General features: G+C 40.7%; 1 protein-coding gene across 1 annotated transcript in view; it reads right to left on the bottom strand.

Moving 5' to 3' along the window:
* myot (myotilin) overlaps positions 1-3,350 on the bottom strand; it is a 145,280-nt gene extending 141,930 nt beyond the window's left edge. Inside the window, exon 1 of the mRNA XM_043703556.1 lies at positions 3,133-3,350. The gene's annotated coding sequence lies outside the window, so the exon portion shown is untranslated. The remainder of the gene's footprint in view (positions 1-3,132) is intronic.
* Positions 3,351-23,970: the final 20,620 nt, after the last annotated feature.

The raw sequence follows: 23,970 nt of genomic DNA, 5'->3' as shown, positions 1-23,970 counted from the left end.
TACACCCCTCCTCTTTTTCCACCCTCCCTCTTCTTTTTAAACTTTCTAACCCTGGAACCAAGCAACCATTCCTGCCCCTGTGAAACCCACGTCTCCGTTATGGCCACAACATCGTAGCCGCAAGTATTGTTCCATGCTCTAAGTTCGTCACTCTTATTCCGGACTCTTCTTGCATTAAAGCAGACCCACTTTAACTGATAGATTCAATACATCCTGTCATTGCCCCACCTGCAACTGACCCCCTCTCAGACATGTGGCTCTGATTCCCACTCTCCTGTCAAACTAGTTTAAATCCTCCCGAATCGCACGAGCAATCAAACTAGTTTAAATCCTCCCGAATCGCACGAGCAAATCTCCCACCCAGGGCATTTGTACCCCTCCAGTTCAGGTACAGGTCCCACCTTCCCCAGAAGGCATCCCAATGGTCTAAGTATCTGAAGCCCTCCCTCCTGCACCAGCCTTGCAGCCACATGTTAAGCTGCATTCGCTGACTGTTCCTCATCTCACTATCTCGTGGCACTGGTACCAAACCTGAGATCATTACTCTACTTGTCCTGCTCTTCAGCTTCCAACCTAACTCTCTGTAGTCACTTTTCAGATCCTCAATCCCTTTCCTGGCTATATCATTGATGCCAATATGTACCACAATTTCTGGCTGCTCATCCTCCCCCTTCAGAATCTTGTAAACCCAATCGGCGACATCCCGGACCAGGGAGGCACCAGGGAGGCAACATACCTTCCAGGAGTCCCGTTCCTGACCACAAAATCTCCTGTCAGTCCGTCTAACTTTTGAGTCCCCTACCACTAGCCTTTTTCTATTCTCCCCCCTTCCCTTCTGAGTCACAGTGCCAGGTTCAGTGTCAGAGACCTGACAACTATGGCTTTCCCCTGGTAGGCTGTCCCCACCAGCAGTATTCAAAATGGTATACTTATTGCTGAGGGGAACGGCCACAGGGGATCCCTGCTTGACCGTCAGTTCCCTTTTCTCCCCCTGACAGTAACCCAGTTGTCCTTATCCTGTATCTGGGGACTGACCACCTCCTTGTACATCCTCACAATTTCCCCCTCAGCCTCCCGGATGATCTGTACTTCATCCAGCTCCAGTTCCCTAACTCGGTTTTCGAGGAGCTGGAGTTGGGTGCACTTCCTGCAGATGTAGTCATCAGAGACATGTGAAGTGTCTCTCACCTGCCACATTCTGCAGGAGGAACATGCAACTGCCCTGACATCCATATCCCGCTACTCTGAAAGCCCGCACAGAACTAAACAACCTATCTGCCTGGGGTAGATAACGTATGATCTTGTTGAATAGCAGCCCAGACTTAAAGGACCAAATGGTCTCCTCCTGTTCCTATTTCTTATGTTTTCATGTATTGAACCTGTACTCATCATACTCACCAGTTATCTCTTCCTGACATATAATGTGACATAATGCCTGCTCCTATTAGCAATGTTTACTTTTGAATATTTAAATTTATTACATCTAATACTTGTATAATTTGAGATGTCTCAACTATATAACCTCTGAGCATACATGAATAATCCTATTTTTCTGGGTCTATTCAAGTAACGGAGACATAAATTTGGATATATCTGTTGTCACTAGCTCTTGACATTCAGAATCTATCACCCAATGTAAGGATCAATTGAAATGCTGCAACTTCAGATTATATACTACATTGAAGCAGTATATAAATGAAATATAGAGATGGGTGTGTACTTTGATTTTTTAAATTCAGAATCAAATGTCAAGTTCTTCTTGATGGTCTGTTGTTAGATGTCCTGATATATGCAACAAAATAGATTAATAACTTAGTAATGACGTGAAATTTTCTTTTCAGTTGTATCTTTGAAGATCTTATCCATCTGTGGGTTGTGATGCCAATAAATAATACAGAATACCGTTGTTTTTCAAGCTTCATCCTAATTACATTAAAACAAAGTCTTCCTTTGAATCCATATTCTGGGATTAGATCCCACATGTACATTGACAACACCCTAGATTGACTTTACCACAAACCTCTCTCAATATCGTTGTTCATAACATTATCACTCTTTGTCTAACATCCAGCAATGGAGAGGCAGAAATTTCTTCCAGTTAAAAGTTAGGAAAATCAAATCCGTAACCTCACTCCCTGCCAGAAACTTCATTCCCTGACTAACCATTCCCTGCTCCTTCTTGGTTACTGTCTGAGGCTAAGCCAGATTGTTTGCAACAGATACTGTTCAACCCTGAGCTGTAATTTCGGCCCAGACCCCAGATCACCAAGTTCAACTACCTTCATATCCTTGTGTGCAATTGCATTATCCCTACCTCATCTGTGCTTTGTTCACCTCCAGATTTGACTATTCTAATGCTCTTCTGACTGGCCTTTCATTCGTCACCCTCCATAACGGTGAGCTTCTCATTTTCTAATGCATACTAAGTTCAGATCACCCATCAACCAATATTAACTCTCAGTCCAGCAATACCTTTCGCACCCTAATAACCCTCTGGGAACTTTATATTCCTCCAGTTTTGGTCACATGTGCATCCAATTTTCTTTGACTCTTCTTTACTGGTCCTGCTTCCTGTAGCCTAGAGCCCAAGTTCCGAATTCCCTTCCTCAATCTCTCTGGCTCTCCTCTTTTACACATATTCTTTCAAACCTATCCCTTTGCCAAAGCTTTGGGTCACTTATCCGACTATGTCCTTAGATGACTGAGTGTCGGATTTTGACTGATAATCAGTGCTTTGCGTTGTACGTTAAAGGTGCAACTTAAGTTGGTGTTGCTGAAGTATGAAAGATAAATGAGGATAGAAACCTTTAATCAGGCTTCATATTTTATTAGCGGTCTTGGTGATTTATATTTTTGAAAACCGACTTCCTTATTTTGTATAAATTATTTTTACTCAATTTTTAACTTCACTGTTTCTAACTATTAACATTTTGGGTCTGTACAAAACATGGTTTGACATGGAACTTGAATTCACATGTGTGAACATTGTTTCACTAATGAATTCCGTAAATTTAATAAACAGACTTAAGGTTGAATCAATTAGTGGAATAACTGTTTTGTTCCCAAATAATAGATTTCATAAAAAACCTGTATCCTGTGTTTTTGAAAATATTCAATGTAATTAGTTCTTACCAGTAAGCAGTAGAGAAGGATATGGAGAAAGCCTCTGTCAAATTCCACGTTCTGATTGTTTGTGAACTGGAAGCTTGCTTTCACAATGTCAAGATTATTGCTAACATTCAAATTTGATTGAATTCAAACCAGCAGGAACAGGTAGGAAAGGAAGATTAAAGTCCACCACATTGTCTTAAGTTAGAAATCTACAGATTGATCCTTCAGTCAGTGCTTGTCATGTATGTATCCAAGAAATAAAACTAGGAAGTGATCTCAGAGTCATCTCAGATTTCTTGGCCTTGGATCAGCAACTGCTTACTCACTTAGTCAAGAAATACTAAAAATAAGAGAAGCCTTAGAACTGAGCCTCCATACCAACTGTGCAATGGCAAATTGGGTTTTCCCTTAATCTAAGCACAGTGTATATGAAATAAAGCTTTTAGTTAAAGATCCAATGCTAAAATAAAGAGAAAGGATTCATGGTTAAAACCTAATTGGACATTCTTTGAACACATGAACAATACATAACTGACTATATATAATGAAACTTGCAAACAGAATATGTCTGTTGTTATCAGAATTTCACCCCCTCTAACCTGTCATTTAAATTCATGTTTAGGGCTGAAAAATGTGCTTTAATTTAGAGTTAATGTTCTAGGTCCAGTGTTCTGAGAAAGGGTCACTGGACCTGAAATGTTAACTCTGATTTCTCTCCACAGATGCTGCCAGACCTGTTGAGCTTCTCCAGCAATTTCTGTTTATGTTTCCCATAAACACACCCTTTGCAAAAGCAAATTCAGTAAAATAGATTGTTTCGCATGAAATTCGAGCAGCAGGAAGAGAACTGCAGCTTTTAGTTGTAACAGGGAAGGTATAAGAACTTCCACATCCAGCTTCAAGACCCGAGCAAATGCAGAAAGCTGAAATCCTGATTCTGTGGGAGCTTGACCCCCACCCATTCCTGATGAAGGGTTTTTGCCAGAAACGTCGATTTCGCTGCTCCTTGGATGCTGCCTGACCTGCTGTGCTCTTCCAGCACCACTCTAATCCAGAACCCCACCCATTCATGTTGTTTCCATGGTTCCAACTTTTTAAAAAACCCAAAGCATCTCATTATTGGCTTTGAGTAAACTGCTCCCACCTCTGTCTTAACCTTTCTTCATAAAAAAGGATAAAGTACACCTGTTAAAGCCACAGTTTCATCACTTTATGAAGCCTAAATAATCTGTACTTCGATTAATATGATGTAAAAATGTAGCCTGTCACCTTCAAAGGTGCATACACATGAATCCATTGATCCCTCTGCCCCGAGCATCTTTTAGAAATTTGTCATTATGGGCAGATTGTCTTCTTCTATCCTTGTTGCTAGAATGTATCATCTCACACTTCCATGTCCTCCACTGAATTCCATCTCAAAGTTCTCTGCCCATTCTACTATCCTCACAATTTTACTTCTGTGGGAGAGAGTTCCAGAGTTTCATGATGTCAACCCTCTGAATTGTTAAGCTATAGTTTTACTGTGATGTTTCTTTGTTGTAAAGTAACCACCATCTTTTATACTTTTTATAAGGAAATATTTTTTATTCCACCCCATCAAATCCTTTATTAATCTAAAACATCTCAATATGATCACACCTTAACCTTCCCTATGCAACAGAAAATCCAAGCCTAGTCTTTGCAATTTGTCCTCACAACTTAACCCTTTTTGTTCCCAACTATTCTGGTCAATCTGAGCTACATCCAGTCCAAGACAAATATCATCTCCCTGAAGTGCAGTGCCCAAACTACAAGCAGTACTCCACAAGGGAAGAAACAAAGCTTTGAACAGTTGCAACATAACCCTTTGTAATTCATAACCCAGTTGCAATTCCACCCCTAGCATTCTACGATTGTTTTAAAATGTTTTTGCACACTTCCAGCAGATTTTTGTGATTTCTTTACTCAGGCTAATAAACTTTTCTGCTCCTTTAAATTAATACCTTCCCATCTTTTAGAAAATGATTGGTTTTTCTTAAGTCCACACTAATTTCCATTTTGCAATCCATTGACGTCAATTTTGTCTACAGCGTACCTTCGAAACACTGGACAATGAAAGTAAATGATTTATTCACTGGCACTTTTACTCAAAGTTACATCCCTCTTACAGAAGCAAAATACTGCAGAGGTGTAAATCTGAAATAAAAACACAGCATGTTTGAAGTACTCAGCAATTCTGGCCGTATCCATGGAGAATCCGAAATTAACATTTCTGATCTATGATCAGTTTCCACAAAAGTTGAATCATTTGTTGTATCATGTATTTCTACTGGCTTTTCAAAGACTACGTCTGTTTGAATAAAGCAATGTAATCACTTTAAATTTAATTTTCACCTTCCTACTATTTTCTCCCTCAGGTAGTTGATGAGTACCATATTCTTCTATCCTCAAAAAACATCTGCTGCATTTATGAGATGTTTGAGATCCTGGCCAAGAGCTTGTGAATTCTACAACTGGTATAAATGTTCTTAAGTGCAGCACTGAACTGAAACAACCTTTGATTTGGACTACTTGAACCTCGGAGTGAAAAGTGAGGTTTCTCCATCGATTTTGACATAGCAGTAAAGTGTTTTCTTTCTGAAGGATCAGGCATAGTGCAACTGTGAAGCTACTGAACTCTTAAAGTGTCAGTATTGGGAGTTCTAAATACTGTCATTAGGTGCCTTAATATTTAAAATCTGACATGTTCATTATAATAAAAGGTCCATTTCAGATGGCAAAGAAGAAAAAACTATTTGCCACTTCATAATCCTTTTCACGTGCTTCAAAGACTTTTGATCCCATTGAGGCATCTGAAATTATGTCGGTGTTTATCTAAACCGTGAAGCAAGAGATAAGTGAAATATTTTGCTACAGGGATTTTATTTGCATGGAGGAAGGAGGAAAAGGAAATAAATCAGATTTCATGAACTGAAACAGATTAGTTACGAAAAACATTTTTCCACAAATTCTTAAACATGATAAACTTGTTTAAACTCAACTTATTTGAACTAGTCCTTGCCTAGTTTTAATTTAAAACATTCACAGGACATAATATTTCCAAAAAAAATGTTTTTGTGACATAATGAGACCTGGGACGAGAAGGACAGATTCTCGGCTGGGAATATACTTAAAGTTGATTCTCTTCTTTCTTCTTAATTTCACTGAAACTGTAACAAACATTCATCCATAATGGAAACTGAATTTATTTAATTTTAAAAGAAATCAATTTTGAACTGTATTTGGGAGCAACGCTGATAGTGATAAGAGCACAGTGCATTTTGGGTGGGAAAATTCAATGCCCATCCTCGAAAGTGGTTCAGCAGCACCACGACAGATCAAACAAGCTGAGCCTGAAGAACATAACTGTTGGGCTGGGCTTGTGACAGTCAGCAAGGGAATCAATCAGAGAGCTAAGCCTACTTCATCCTCACTAGTCTATCTGCTGCAAATGCTTCTGTCCATGGCAATATTGGATGAGCTGACCACTGCATGGTCATTGTGGAGACTAAGTCCTGTCATTTCACTGAGGATACTGTGCATTGTGTTGCGTGGTACTACAACCATGCCAAATGGGACAGATTCAGAACAAATCTAGCAGCCCAATATATTCATTCATAAGACGATGCAAGCCAATAACAGTAGCAGAATTGTATTCAACCACAGGATGTAACCTCAGCCCACTTGTCCCTCACTCTACCATTTCCATCAAGCCAGTAAATCAATAATTGATCAATGAAGAGTGCAGGAGGGCACCAGACATTCCTAAAAATTAGTTGTCATCTTGTGAACCTACAACATGAGGTAGCATAATGGGATATGCTGAAAATAACACCACTGTTACTTGGAAAAATCTATGTGCAAGGCATTCAATGTTGGGGAAGTGATAGCTTAGCCTGTTAAACCAGTGACCCAGGGAATGTTCTGGAGACCTAGGTTCAATTCCTGCCATGGTAGATGATGGAATTTGAATTCAATTAAAAAAAATCTGGAATTGAGGGTTTAATGGTGATCATGAATTCATTGTCAGAAAAGCTCATCTGGTTCAATAGTGTTTTTTCCCTGACAATGGATTCATGGTCATCATTATTAAAAATTGAAGTCAAATTCAAATGTCACAATCACCTTCTAATGTTCCATAACCTGCACAGAGGGCTAGAGGTGCTCACTTCACATCTTGGACCATAAACATCCGAGTGGCAATTCTGCTCTTTTTGGGTTGGGAGGGGCAGGGAGAGATTCTCATTATTATTGCCACCCATACAAGCTCCTATTGTACATGTGTCAAAATGCTTGAGCAAGGAACGTCTGAATCAGAGCAACAATATACCACATGCTTGTAGAGGCATCGCCTGACCTCATTGTCTCCATTGTTAGGAGAAAACTGCTCAATGTTACTTGTGTTTGTTGTGACTGCCAAATGATCACGTGACTGAGAATTGTTTTGTTTCTGATATTGCCCTCATAGGATCATTCAGGTTTCCAGTGGATCCAGGCACAGTGGCTCTGATCATCCCTGCACCAGAGAGAGCTGCTACACGAATAGATGGGAAACACTATACAGGCATCTAGAAGCTTGGGACCAGCATCTACCTCCCATGGAGCCACCTCCTACTGCAGAGCTTCCAGCCAAAAGGTGCCCTCAGGATGCAGCAAAAACAAAGGAAAACCTCAGCTGCTCGTCTTCCATGGAATGCTGAACAGATGAGAGAGGGGCGGTGTGGTCTATTTTTGGCTATTGGTGCTGAATGGTCTATGTGTGCTCCAATTTTGTATGGTTTTATGCCATTCTTATCAATATTGTGATGGACAGATGAATCAGTGAAAGGTAAATTAGTGAGGATAATGTTTTTTCCTCTTGTTTGTTTCCTAACCACCTCCCACTGACCTAGCCTAGCAGCTATGTCCTTTCACATTTGACCAACTTTCCCAGGAGTGGTGCTGCTGAGCCACCGTTAGTGATGGACTTTGAAGTCCCCAATCCAGAGTGTTCCTTTGCTACATTTAGTGCTCCCTCCAAGTGTTGTTCAATGCGAGGAATTACTGACTCACCTGTAATCCAGGCCCAATGCAACTGAATGGGCCTACATTTGGTAATAGGTAGGAGGTTTCCTTGCCCATATTTGACCTGATACCATGAGACTGAATGGGGTCCAGATTCAAAGTCTTTCAGTGTAACTTCTCTTAACTATTTTATTGTATTGCCACTTTCATTAGGTCAATCCTTAGATTGGGATAAAACCTAACCAGGGATATTGATGGTAGTGTCTGGGACAATGTTTGCAGGTTGTGACTCTGTAATTAAGGCTACGATAGATTGTTGCTGACCAGTCTGTGTGGCAGCTCTCCCAATTTTAACAAAAGCCTCCAGCTGTTAGTAAGAAGGACTTTGCAATGCCAAGTGGATAGGGTTGTTATTTGTAGATCAATATTGGACAGTCCTTTCAGTGTCATTCCTTTGTTTCACACTTTGTTACATTTTGGTGCAACTGACTTACCAGCTATTTCAGTGGGCAGTTAAGAGTCAACCACGCTGCTGTGGTCTGGAATCTTAAAAAGGCCAGACCAGGTATGGGCAGCCGATTTCCTTCCCTTGCTATAATCTGGTGAAAATGGATCAATATTCAACTAACATCATTTAACTTTAGAATAGAATCATGGAATCCCTAGTGTGGAAGCAAGCGATTTGGCTTATTGAATCCACACTAACTCTCTGAAGAGCATACCACCCAGACCCTCCCCCCACCCCACTCTATCTCTGCATTTCCCATAGTTAATCCACCTAGCTTCTACATCCCTAGGCATTATTACCATTTAGCATGGTCAATTCACCTAGCCTACATATCTTTGTACAGTGGGAAGAAACTGGAGCACCTGGAAGAAATGCATGCAGACGCAGGGAGAATATGCAAACTCCACGCAGACAATCACCTGAGGGTGGAAACAAACCCACGGTGAGGCAGCAGTGCTAACCACTGAGCCACTGTGCCACCCTGAGACCTCTGTGGACTACAAATAGATTTAAATAAGAATAAATACCAATCTAAAATGCACACTATGATCATCTGACTAGGCTGAGCCAAGCTCACAAATTCATCAATAACCAAAGACCAGTCTGAGCTGAAATTATGTTGGTTATAGTGGGCATAGAAACTCAGATCTCTGTCTCCCAGCTGTTCACATCTTTCTGGAGGAAAGGATGTCTAGAGGGTATTCAATATGGGACAGCAATGAGCAAATTCCAAAATATACAAATGAACCTTTCTTAAATAGCAAGAACAGGAAGACATCACCTCTGCTTGTCTCACTCTTCATCAAAATTTCAGTGCCTGGTATAAAAGTAACATGGGAAAAGCAAAACATATTCACCAAAACATCAAGATTATCTGTAAGCTTCGCCAATCCTGAGGAAATATCTAAACTATTGCCATTCTGGTTTCACATTTGCAACTCAAAGATTGAAAAAAAGATTAAATTGCAACTGCCTGAATCTTATATAATAAGACAAAAAACTACAAACATGGAGATCTGGAAAAAAGAACACAAATTGCTCGAGAAACTCTGCAGGTTTGGCAGTACCTGTGAGGAGTAAGCAGAAACAGAGTCCACTGACTCTTCATCAGAACATAAATCTGAACCTGTCTGTACTTGTCTGTATTGATATTGTCCTTCCCCTTCTTTTGAAGCTTATTACCGTGCTATGTATATTGTTCAATGTCAGGTTTCCTTCACCTGTTCAACCAGAGAAAATAATAAAACTCCACTCACAGAAGCCTTGTAACCAGCTGTTCTTCAGCTTTGATCTGGTTAGCTCATTTTAGTTGAGGTGTGGTAGCTACAAGTTAAAAAAGAAATAAAAATATTGTTGAGACCGATTGGGAGGGAGATATCAAAGAGATCAGCTGGCCACCCATCTCAGCTGGTTGTAACACACTAAAGGACATTACTAAACAAAATGGGTTTTTACAAAAACTGACAACAATTAGCTTTCAAAAAACAATAACAACATTTTAATTGGAATTTGTCCTAGAGAACTAGACAGCTAGTCCAGTGACATTACCACTGCATCATTATGTTCCTATGGTTTTAAGTCCTTCTATTATGGCTGATTGCATTAACATTATGGTTTTGTCAGAAATTTGCCTGAGGGGTAATGACATCTTCCTAAATAAATAAAGTCTCCTTAAATGGCTGCACCTTCAAATATTTGCCTTGTCTAAACCTCTGTTGAGGTGGTGTAGCCCTTATCATAAAGTTACACCTTTGCCTGTAATCTTAGTCCTTTCAAAACTTCTGAATATTTCACTTTATTCCACCCATTTTGCCTTACAAAAAGCATTCTCCACCATCTATCAAAGTGGCACGCCAGGTTTATAACTATTTTTCTCCCTCTTCCTTTGCACTGAGCAACTTCTCTTCCACAGCTATTTCAATTTCCATCTCAAATCATTGTGCTCTCTCTACTCCAGGTAACTTCTCCCTGTTTGTCCTTAATCAGTTCCTCCATACAAACCTTTAGACATGCTCACAACCATCCTGTCAGCCTTGCCATCTCAGATTGCCTTGTTCCTGCCTCTATTCCTGATGAAGGGCTTTTGCCTGAAATGTCGATTTTCCTGCTCCACAGATGCTGCCTGACCTGCTGTGCTTTTCCAGCATCACTTTAATCTAAACTCTTGTTCCTGCCTTCATGTCAATCACAGATAAGATAGACTCTAATTATCTGTTTTTATATATCTTTCCATCTATATTCCCCTCCTCCTCTCAAATCCACCCTCACTGTGTCTGCTTGTGGAAAATTACTCTCTCCCACATCACTGACAACTGCAATTTCAAATTCCCAACTTTCTAGCCTTTGACCTCCCATTCAATATATTTCTGCAGCTGCTGATCTGCTCAACCACATCTTCACTTCTAACTTCACCCTGGTCCCCATTAAAATTGTTACTCTTTCCTACTCTGGACATGTCTCATGAATGTTCCTCATCTCTACTCCAGAAATACAAGAAATGTTAACTTGAAAATCCATGGGAGACAGCAATTTAATTATTGATTAATCAGATCTGACTCAGCTATGTATAAGTGTTACTCGGTCCTGGAATGCAAAGGTAACTGTTGACTTTTCTGCATCATTGTGAACTATTTCCTTGAACCCCACCCCTTCTTTCTTTCTCCTTTGAGAAGGAGAAAGTTTGAGGAGCTCATGGATTGCTTGAGTCAATCCATTAGGCTGCCTTTGTCACTTCACTCCCTTTCTGCTGAGCAGGGGAAATTTCATTTCAGATTGATCCTTTAATATATATCTTTAGTTTAAGTCCTGTCTCCTTGCATAAATTCAATTTGTTCATGAAATCATCCTCATGCTGCCCAGGTTCTATTCCCAATAAATGGCGTGCGGTCCAATTGCCCTTCTTGTCCCCTATATTAGCTGGTGATGTTATCAGTTCTCTCTCTCCAAGTACTAGCATATTCCCTTTCAAATCTGGTCATTAACCATATCTTCAAAATACCACTTTTGACTTCTCTGCTACTGCAATCTATGATTCCATTTCTGATCTTCCTTTCCACTCTAAAATATTTGCATGCAGTGTCACTTCCCAAATCCATACCTGTCTTTCCTGCAATTTCATGATAGAATCCCTCCAAATCAGTTTCCACCCCCACCCGCAATACTGAGACAGTTCTAGTCAAAGTAACAAGTGATATCCGATGTGACTATGGCCTTAGTAAAGAATTCCTCTTCATCATAATAGGCCTGTAACCTTTGACCACATTATTGTTTCTTCTGTCATTGCCTTCACCTGGTCCCATTCACATTCATTCAGTTGTGGTCAGAGTATCACCTGCAGTGGTTTAGTTTCCTGCTCTTGCACCATTACCTTGGGGCCCTTGTGACACATTGGCAGTGTCCCTAGTTCTGGGCCAGGAAGTATGGGCTCAAGTCCCTCCTGCTGTCAGAGGTGGGCAATAACATCTGTCAACAGGCGGATGCAGGAAAGCATCTGCACCATTACCTTGTTGTGGTAATGTTCCTCCCTCTGGATCAGGTTTGGGGGTTCAATTCCAACCTGCCCCAGACATGTGTCTTAACATATATGAACAGTTTGTTTAACAATATCTCCATCATTACCTTTGACATCCACCAAGCATCTGTCTTTGACTCCTTCCAAGTTTTTGTCCACATACTGCCCCCTGACAACACCCACCAAAGACACAATATAAGGTACCACAATGCACACAGATGACACCCATCACTGCCTATCTTATTGTCTGTGATTTGCCACCCATTGTCTGATATCCAGTAATGGATGAGCAGAGATTTAATCCAAATTAATATTCGGCAATGCCTTAGGGTCTTTCCACAAACTTCATTTTGTAGCCAGCAACTCCATTCCTCTCTTAGCAATTGTTAGAAGCTGAACTAGACTGTCTACAGCTTAGAGTATGTTAAGTCTGGGGGAAAACAGCAGAATGATGCCAAGATGCGCTTCTCATACTATGTCTCCCTCATAATCAAAACAGTCTATTTTGATCTTTGTTACTTCGCCCAATTCTGCTCCTGCTTACACTCATGTGAGCTAGCACTCTCACTGAGGCTTTTATTGCTTCCAACTTGTCACTATTCCAATAGCTGCCAGCCTGGCCTGCCATTTTTCACTCTATTTGAACTGGAGCTCTAGGACCTGTACAAGTTCTGTACAGCCCATGCTGCTGAGCTACCATGTCTCTAGGTTAAGTCATACTTCATTTTGTAATTTTTTATGCTTGTCAAATTCCTCCATGGCTTCACCCCTCCATTTTTCTCTAATATCTTTCAAATACAGGACAACCTCGATTCTCCGAATAAGACTGGCGGGCAGTATTTTGTTCGGGTAACTGATATGATCGTAAACAAAGGAAACCATACTGAACATAAAACATAAAAAAGCAGGTTTACAGAGTTTTTATTTCATTCAATCTATCAAATGTGTACAAATATTGGATATTGCTTAAAAATTCATGATATTTTACAAATAAAATAATTTTTTGTGTAAATAAAGTTCATTGAGGTGGAGGCCAAATCCTCAAATATTCCTTAAGCACTCTACGTATTTCCAGAGAGGATTTGAAGACCTAAAATTGTGCTCACTGGAGAGTTTGTTTAAATCTATAATTTTGATGAGTCCACTATTTAAACGAACTATTCTTTGCATTTTGCAAATTGCAGATTTTTAAATACTTTGTTCAGAACTATCTTGGTATTTTAGCAACAGGAAATAATATTAGAGCAACATTCCAGGCTGCGAGGAGTAAGTTACACAAGTCCAGTTAAACTGAGAAGGACTAAACCCTCACCATCACATAAACATGGAAATCCCAGCATTAAATAAGGTCCTGGACTGTTTCTAAAATCACAAGAGCATTTGTCAGTTTCTGCTGAACTCAGTGTCCTGATAGAAAGACATGCCCTCATTCATGCAATTACTTCCTCTGCCATTTTTTTCATGAATGGTCCACTAAAGCGACAGAAAAAAAGTGCTTACTTTTGCAAAGAGCTGTGTAAATATCCCTTAACTAAAAAATATCCAGTCACTGTTGGTTGAGGTGCTTGTGTTTCTTTGTTTTTGCCAGTGTTTTCAAATGTTCATCACTAGAGGTAATCTGAATTTACTTTTAATTATTGGAAACAAAAGACGCAATCCTCGCACCGGTGTCAGTAACACCTCTTTGATGTAATGTCTTTACGGGACCTTGAGATCTTGTTCGGAAAGTCCAAAAGTCGGATAACTGATGTTCGTATAACTGAGGTTGTTCTGTATACAAGCCTTCATAATCTCTGCACTACCCCGATTCTTGTCTCTATGTGTTCCCACTATTAGTCGCACTAACACATGCAGCCATGCCGTAAACTGCAAAGGCCCTCAGATCCAGATTTTTTTCCCTAAAATTCTCTAGCTCTCTCCCCTTCAAGATGCTTCTATTCACATCATGACCAAGTTTTCGGTCATCTTCCCTAATATCTCCTTCGGTGACTCATGGTGAAAATACAATTTGTAAAGTCTTGTGAAATGGCTTGAGACCTTTTAGAGGATAATATAAATATAAGTTTGTTTTGTTCTTGTGGAACAAAGGAAGACAAATAAAACTGAAAGTAGGATGAAGAAAATGGAAACAGACGCAGTTCATACCATTGAGGCTTTTTTTCAAGATTGTTTCCTACCTTGCAGAGTGCAACCAGCAATTCAGTGATTATAAGGACAAGCTAAGCTGAAGGATGGTGCACATATGATTCTGTGTGACAGCTATTATGATCAATAATATGGCTGAAATGAGGAGGAACATTATCAACAACCTATGACACCTTCTTCAAAGCTGTTAGTGCTGATTGGCAAGTCCATTATTCTCAACAAATCACAGTGTTATTAGAGTACATGAAGGTCACAGTCAGAGATGGGGACCTTTTTGATCATTTTTCTTTATCTTTTTTCAAACTATGATCTATCAGAAGCAAAGACAATCTCAGTGAAACATTATTAACCCAGAAATTTCACTTAAAACAGGGCTCTCTTTTCAGGATTCGAATAAATACATTTATATTTTGGAAACAAGTCGCACAAACAGTTTTTCATGGAGTAAATTTACTTTTCTTTAATTGCCATTTCTGCACTTGATTTTTTTGTACACGGTCCAACATTAGTCTGGTGCTTAAATCCCTCCCTCCATTTCTTTGCTTCAGGGCCTCTCACTAGTGGGGACATCATAATCTTACTTCACTTTGTTGGTAAGTGACTGCCTCAAATATCTTACAAATAGCAATGCTTCATTGTCTTCAGAGATATTCCTCCAACTTGCATAGATTTTATGGTCCTTTTATTTTACATTTTTCAGGTGCATGAAAAGAATCCTAGAAACATTTTTGTTCAAAGGAACAAAGGTGAGATGAAATGGATTTTAGAAAGGGTTCTAAACTCCATTTGAACTGTTTATAGATCCATCTATTCTACCTCTGCTGAAATATATTTGCCAGTTTATCAGGTAGAAAATGACACTTAAGAAGTGGCAATGCTTTTATCCATAATTTGCCACATATTAATTTTTTTTCTTGTGTTCCTGTTGAAACCAGATGAGCTCTTCCTATTTATTTCTTTCTGTAGAGAGTTTACTGGGTTTCAGTTTCTTTGTGACTTGTTAAATGTAGAAAGTTCTGGAGTCATTTATCCTAATTCCTGTTATCACACACACATATAGATATGTATTTCTCCTGATTAATCTTCTGTTTTGTTCATTTGCGTTGCATCAAGTAAAAAACATAATTACATCAAGGCTTCAAAGAAAACATCACTAAGGACAGAAAGTGACCTCAGAAAACATATTGTCACAGAAAGGGCTGAATCTTCGCATTCAGAAATACATTTGGTTTGCATTCAGCATAATTAGACTTAGTTTTTTTAAATTTTTGATTTAAAATGAAGAAAAGTGGCATTTGGATTTTCAAACATCTATGGACTATCTCTTTTCCAAGTTGCATCACATATAGACAGGGTGGTTAACAAAGTGTTTAACATGTCTGCCTTTGTTGCTCAGACCTTTGAGTATAGGAGTTGGAATGTTATGTTGAGGTAGTACAGAGTGTTGGTGAGATGGCTTCTGAGGTATTGTGTCCAGTTCTGGTCTTCCTCATTTGGAAGGGTATTATCAAGCTGGAGGGGGTTCACAAGAGATTTACCAGGCTGTGGCCAGGAATGGAGGGTTTGAGTTATGAGGAGAGGCTGCATAAGCTGGGACTTTTTTCACCGGAGTGTGGAAGATTGAGAGGTGACCTTATAGAGGTTTATAAAATCATGAGGGGTATAGATAAGATGAATGACAGGGATCTTTTTCCTAAGTGGAGAATTTCAAGACTAGCTTTCCCAGAAATTTCTATTTTTGTCTCTAATAAGTAAGGTTTGGAGGGATATGGGCCAAGTGCAGACAGAATGGACCAGTTTAGTTTGGGGTTATGGTCAGCATGGACTGGTTAGACTGAAGGGTCTGTTTCTGTTCTGTGTGACTCTATAACTCACCTCCTTCTCCCCAAAGCCTATCCACATTTCGAAGACACTAGTCAGGAGTGTAATAGAATATTTTCCACTTGCATGAATAGGTATGGTACCAATAATATTCAAGTCATGTGACACCATTCAGGACAAAGAAGCCTGCTTCAGGCACTTGATCCACCAACTTTAGCATTCATTCTCATCGCCACCAATGTATAGTGGTGGCAGTGTTTACCATCGACAAGAATGCACTCCAACTGACCCTGAGTAAACAACTTGGTAAATGTGCATAGAATCTTTTCATGTGAAGGTCATATTATGAACAGAGTTTCCTTATAAAGCTGTATCCTTTAGATTGTTGTTCTAAGTCAACTGCTAGCAGATAAAACTGTCCTTGAAATTGAAAGATGCAGCAACTGCACAGATAAAAAGCATCAATTCAGAAGCACTGCTCTCCTATCTTGCACATTCAAGTTTTCTTCAGCAAAAGAAAATTACTTGATTTAAAGGTTAAAGAAATAATCCAATTAGCATTTCTTTTGAAGAGTGAAAAGTTAGAACTAGCTAATATTAACCATGTGAATTTTCACAAATCTTTCTTAAACTGGAGCGAGAGTATTGTTTCAAAATAATATGAAGGGATGAGAAACATCAGTTATTTCCAGAGATTAGAGAAACTGGGATTGTACCCCTTGGACAGCAGCCACAAATAAAGTTGGTTGGGAACTTAACTCTGCTTTGTATTGCTGTCTTACAAACATTTAATCCTCTGAGGAGTGAAAATTAACTGAGATGAAGCTTAACTGTGGAGGATGGCTTGTCTGAGAGTTGGTCTGGACATCTGATTGCTATCTCTCAGAGTTATGGCTACTAACTGTGATTGCATGCCAATTCCAGTGAAGAACAACAAAATAGTGGATACAAAGGAGGTCTGTGGGCCTCATAGCAGATTGAGGCAGATGGGGGATGTTGAATAAAAGGGCAGCAGGAGCGTAATAGAGGAGTGGGTTGGAAGGGTGGGTAAAGAGCAGGCATTTAGAAGATCATGGCTCCCAGTGGCAACAAATGATCTGTGACGGAGCAACTCCATTTCCTGCTTGATTCCTAAGTAGGCCACCTTGTTGGGTTTGCCTGACTTACTCCTGCTGGCCATTAATTGGCCAATGAAGAGCCTCAAATGGGGTGAGGGTCAGGGAGGCGATAATCGCAGCCTTGTCCAACACCCATAGCATTATGGTACTGTAAGGGGCATGTATCCAGATGGCTAGCAAGTTACCCACTGAATTTCACAGAATTGTATGGGCCCCATTGGGTGCATGACAGAGGTGCCTGAAAACTCTGGCTCTTATGAAGTGAAAATTGTTATGGACCAGGCCAGATCCTCTCAAAATATTTTAAGAAGGTAGCCTAGACCCTAACTTTTTCTCATTTTAAATGCAGAAATGTGAAGTGAATATTCTAGGTGTGATGCAGCTGGTCAAACCACTCAGCTTTAAGCAGAACGGAATTTATTTAAACACTATAATTGAAACACAAACAAAAGAAGGCAGAATTTAAAATAACTTAACCACTGGAAACTTAATCGACCTGATACAGTAGCTACAGGTCGACAACCCTTTATCAGAAATCCCAAAATCCGAAAAGCTCCAAAGTCCAAAGGTTTTTTTGCAAAGTTTTTTTCTCATTAACAAGGTTATTTGGCATGCAAACAGTTAACCCAAGTTCACACCCACTCGATGCATGCCACTCAGATGTGATGTGTGGAGGCATGGCCCAGCACTGGCAGGTCTCAATTTTGTTTCAAGACCCATTTTACTCACAGTCAGTCTATTCTTTGGAAAGATTATTTTAAAAATTTCACCATCAAACTGCCACTTATTCTGAAATTCGAAAAATTCTGAATTCCGAAAACCAGCGGGTCCCAAGCATTTTGGATAAAGGATTGTGCACCTGTATTACTAATTAACTGTTCCAATAAAGTAACATCCAATAAGCACACCACTTGGCAAAAAGGTAAATTAAAACACAAATTCTTACAGGCAGGAGGGACCAATATCCAGAGAGAGATTTCATAGAAAGTCAGAGGAATCCTTTGTTGAATCTTGCAACTCCCCTGGACTCCAACATCTTGTGAATACTACAGCAAAAAAACTAGAATAAACCTGAACTAGGAGAACTGGCCACTTCCCTTCCATTGTTAAATTGTAAGATACCAAGACTCTTCAGCATCTCTGCCTTTATGACCTCTCTTCAAAAACACCAAGGACAAAATAAGTTTTTTAAAGTGACAGCATCATCACAAAATTAAGAGCAGACCTAATAATAGCACTTAAAATTATAAGGAGTTTTAATAGAGCAGGCAGACAGAATAGAATTTGTCCCTAAAGTAATACCACAGAGGACGGCACGGTGGCACGGTGGCACAGTGGTTAGCACTGCTGCCTCACAGCACCTGAGACCCGGGTTCAATTCCCGCCTCAGGCGACTGACTGTGTGGAGTTTGCACGTTCTCCCCATGTCTGCGTGGGTTTCCTCCGGGTGCTCCGGTTTCCTCCCACAGTCCAAAGATGTGCAGGTCAGGTAAATTGGCCATGCTAAATTGCCCGTAGTGTTAGGTAAGTGCAGGGGTATGGGTGGGTTGCACTTCGGCGGGGCGGTGTGGACTTATTGGGCCGAAGGGCCTGTTTCCACACTGTAAGTAATCTAATCTAAAATAAGGACAGTATCCCATCACGAAGTCACCCTTGGTTTAGAGTCACAGAGTCATAGAGATGTACAACCCAATCTAGTCCCACCTGCCAGTACCTAGCCCATATCCCTCCAATCCCTTTCTATTCAAATGCCTCTTAAATGTTGCAATTGTATCAGCCTCCACCACATCATCTGGCAGCTCATTCCATGCGAGTACCATACACTGCGTGAAAACATTGCCCCTTAGGTCTCTTTTATATCTTTCCCCTCTCATCCTAAACCTATGCCCTCTAGTTCTGGACTCCTCCACCCCAGGGAAGAGATTTTGTCTATTTATCCTATCCATGCCCCTCATGATTTTATAAACCTCTATATGGTCATCCCTCAGCCTCTGACGCTCCAGGGAAAACAACCCCAGCCTATTCAACCTCTCCCTATAGCTCAAATGCTCCAACCCTGGCAACACCCTTGTAAATCTTTTCTGAACCCTTTCAAGTTTCAGAATATCCTTCTGATAGGAAGGAGAGCAGAATTGCAAGAGTATTCCAACAGTGGCCTAACCAATGTCTTGTACAGCCTGTACAGCCACAACACGACCACCCAACTCTTATACTCAATACTCTGACCAATAAAGGAAAGCATACCAAATGGCTTCTTCACTATCCTATCTACCTGCGACTTGACTTTCAAGGAGCTATGAACTGCACACCAAGGGTCTCTTTGTTCAGCAACACTTCCTGGGACCTTATCATTAAGTGTAAAAGTCCTGCTAAGATTTGCCTTCCAAAAGTGCAGTACCTCGCATTTATGTAAATTAAACTCCATCTGCCACCTCTCATCCCATTGGCCCATCTGATCAAGATCCTGTTGTAATCTGAGGTAACCTTCTTCGCTGTCCACAACACCTCCAATTTTGGTGTCATCTGCAAATTTATTAACTGTACCTCTTATGCTCACATCCAAATCATTTATATAAATGACAAAATGGACTCAGCACCGATCCTTGTGGCATTCCACTGATCACAGGCCTCCAGTTTGAAAAACAGCCCTCTACCACCACCCTCTGTCTTCTACCTTTGAAACTACATATGTATAGTACTTGACAATGGTCTGACTTCCGAAGAGCCAGCTGTGACACCTTTTTATATTGGTCAGCTAAGGCTCTCTGATTACACCAGATTAACAGCCACACAATGAACTCTTATTCTATGTGGTCCACCAGGTTGACATTGTTACAATCACTACAGTCCCTTATACATAAGAAGTGTTTCTATTCATGAAAGAAGTGCTCGTTATTCACAGAGCATGTGAGTCAAGTTCTCTAGACCTGATCATTTATTAAACTGAAGTCATGGACTTGATCTATATTCTGGGAGTAGATGTTTATCATTGTAGCATGTAGATTGCCAGAGTGCACTCTGGTAATTGAAACTCATCAGAAGCTCATAGGCACAGAATGGTACAAGTGCATTTTTAGATTCTGTTGCTTCTCTGAGAAACTTACAGCTTTCTGAACTCAGTATTGAATTCAACAACTTCCGATCATAACCATTAATTTCATTTACCACACTCTCTGGATTCAGTGGTGGTCCCTGGTGATGATCCTATTGTATTACACACAATTGCCACACTCTCTATAACTCCACTGGTCTCTGAGGGGCAGTACATACAGGATTGGGGAGGTGATCATGTAGGAGGCCTAATCCTGGCTTGTTATGTGCCCGATTACAATTAAATTGCCTCAGGTCTCCCAGAGACAAGCAACATGTGACTTCCAACAATCTTCACTGGTTGCAACCTTTTATGGGTTGCAAAAACCTTGTACTTTCATTCTCTTAGCAGCACTATCATTATCATTGGCGGTCCCTCGTGGACAAGGATGACTCTCTTCCACTCTCAGGGTGAGTCCATATGAGGTTGTACAGTCAGATGTGGCTACCACAGCCTCTGTTATACTTGGGGCAGAAGATGGTCATGGAAAGGGGCTTGTGGACTGTTGGTGTGGCAATACACTCCTTGTGGAGTTTTCCTGGTTTTGGCTTTTTCCTGACAGCCAGTCTCGAGGTGCTCAACGCTGTCACGGAGGCTCCTCCTCCACTTTGCAAGGTCGCGGCCCAGTGATTCCCAGGTGTCTGTGGGAATGCCGCACTTTGTCAGTAGGGTATGATGCCTTGAGGGTATCCCTAAAGTGCTTTCTCTGTTCACCTGGGGCTTGCCTGCCACTTCAAAGCTGGGTAGACTTGTGTCAGTCATGGGGACGATGTGCTCAGCTCATCGTAACTGATCCCTCGATGCTGGGGACGTTGGCCTGGTTGAAGACGCTGGTGTTGATGTGTCTTTCTTCCCAGTGGATTCACAGGATCTTGTGCAGGCAGCGTTGGTGATACTGCTCCAGTACCTTGAGGTGTCTGTTGTAGACAGTCCACATCTCAGCGCCATCTAGGATGGTGGGAACCACCACAGCTCTGTACACCATGGTCTTGGTGTCAGATCTGATGTTGTTGTCCTTGAACCCCCTTTTCCTCAGGTGGCCAAAAGCTGCGCTAGCACCCTGGAGGCAGTGCTGGATCTCTTCATCAATAACTGCTTTGGTCAAAAGGACACTCTCGAGGTATTGGGATGGTCAAAATTCTCTAAGGCCTCCCCAAGAGCATTGCTGATTGAAGGTTCACTTCACAATGCCAGGTCAGGTTACTGGAGGACCTTGGTCTTGTGAATGTTCAGGGTGAGACCCATGCTCTCATATGCCTCCATAAAGGTACTGATGGTGGTCTGGAATTTGTTGTCTGAGTTTGTACATGCGCAAGAATCATCTGCAAACTGTAGCTCGAGACTGGTTAGCAAAGTTAGATCTCATGGAATACAGGGAGAACTAGCCATTTGGATACAGAACTGGCTGAAAGGTAGAAGACAGAAGGTGGTGGTGGAGGGTTGTTTTTCAGACTGGAGGCCTGAGACCAGTGGAGTGCCACAAGGATCGGTGCTGGGTCCATTTTGTCGTTTATGTAAATGATTTGGATATGAACTTAGGAGGTACAGTTAGTAACTTTGCAGATGACACCAAAATTGGAGGTGTAGTGGACAGCGTAGAGGGTTACCTCAGATTACAACAGGATCTTGACCCAATGGGCTGAGAAGTGGCAGATGGAGTTTAATTCTGATAAATGTGAGGCACTGCATTTTGGGAAGGTAAATCTTAGCAGGACTTATACACTTAATCGCAAGGTCCTGGGGAGTGTTGCTGAACAAAGAGACCTAGGAGTGCAGGTTCATTGCTCTTTGAAAGTAGAGTTGCAGGTAGATAGGATAATGAAGAAGGCATTTCATATGCTTTTCTTTATTGGTCAGAGCACTGAGTATACGAGTTGGGAGGTCATGTTGCAGCTGTATAGAACTTTGGTTGGGCCACTTTTGGAATATTGCGTGCAATTCTGGTATCTTTCCTATTGAAGGATATTGTGAAACTTGAAAGGGTTCAATAAAGATTTACCAGGATGTTGCCAGGGTTGGAGGATCTGATCTACAGGGAGAGGCTGAACAGGCTGGGGCTGTTTTCCCTGGAGCGTCGGAGGCTAAGGGGTGACTTCATAGAGGTTTATAAAATTATGAGGGGCATGGTTAGGAGAAATAGACAAAGTCTTTTCCCTGGGGTGGGGGAATCCAGAACTAGAGGGCATAGGTTTAGGATGAGAGGGGAAAGATATAAAAGAGATCTAAGCGGCAACTTTTTCACGCAGAGGATGGTATGTGTATGGAATGAGCTGCCAGAGGAAGTGGGTGGAGGCTAGTACAATTGCAACCTTTAAGAGGCATTTGGATGGGTATATGAATAGGAAGGGTTTGGAGGGATATGGGCCAAAGTGCTGGCAAATGGGACTAGATTAGGAGAGCTCAGTGTTTTATGAAACACTCCCACACAGTTTCAGTCCATTTATAAAAACCCCTAGCCGAGTAATCTTATAACAGCCCCCTAGCAGCAATAGACCAATAAAAATCAACAGGACTGTTACTGATCTCCTCTCAACGTGTAAGCTCCAGAAAAAAGTCAGCAGTTTAGCAACAGAGAAATGGACAGGTGTAAATCCCACCTTACTATTGGTACACAAAATGGAAAATCATTCAGACATCAGTATCTTGTGCCCTTATATTTCTGCTTTGGTAATAAAACACAGATAGATATTACTGAGATATTGCATGTAATAAATTATTCTCAGAGGGACACTATTGCTGATATATTTATTTCTTAGTTTCATTATATTATTCTCTTTGGGGCATCTGCATGTTTGAATGATTACAGATTGATTTCCCAGTGGCTTCTTTTTGCACATTGAGTTAAAGCAACAATGATTTATCCATTTTAACATCTCATCTAGAACAATGTGCACATTAGCTTTCACAGACTTTCCATTTGCTCTGCAAGCTGTGTCAGGGAAATTTAACAGCAGAGAAAGTTTTACTTAATGTTTACTATAGTGTAAGGTTTCACAATATTGATTCACAATAACAAAGCACTGCTCATTACCTGTAAATTAATTTAGTGACAGAAGGTGTAGGACCTGATATTCCCTGATCAAAAAACAAGCAAAATGCACATGTCAGATCATTTCAACAAAATCGCAGGACAGGGAATATTGCTCATTTCTGTTATCAAGGCTTCATATTTAATACATTTTTAGAAGTTGAGTTTTGAAAGAAAGTGAATTTCATTCAAGTTCTATGGAGATATCTGGATTTTCTTTTCACAAGAAAATTGAAAAGGCACAACGGAACTTTTGTTTTCATGAGGTATTTCTTGAAAGCCACAGAGAGGAAGACAAACCAGTTAGAGTCCTCAAATCATTCAGCTGTACAGCATGGAAACAGACCGTTTCAGTCCAACTTGTCCATGGTGACCAGATATCTCAATTTAATCTAGTCCCACTTGCCAGCACCGGCCCATATCCCTCCAAACCTTTCCTATTCATATACCCATCCAAATGCCTTTTAAAAGTTGTAATTGTACCAGCCTCCACCACTTCCTCTGGCAGCTCATTCCAAACATGCTCCACCCTCTGTGTGAAAAAGTTGCCCCTTAGGTCCTTTGGAAATCCTTCCCCGATCACTTTAAACCTATGCCCTCTAGTCTTGGACTCCA

Source organism: Chiloscyllium plagiosum, chromosome 14 (assembly GCF_004010195.1).
Source record: "Chiloscyllium plagiosum isolate BGI_BamShark_2017 chromosome 14, ASM401019v2, whole genome shotgun sequence".
Classification (NCBI taxonomy): Eukaryota; Metazoa; Chordata; class Chondrichthyes; order Orectolobiformes; family Hemiscylliidae; genus Chiloscyllium; species Chiloscyllium plagiosum.
Note: the sequence above shows the minus strand (reverse complement) of the source record. Positions and strands in the feature narration are given on the sequence as shown.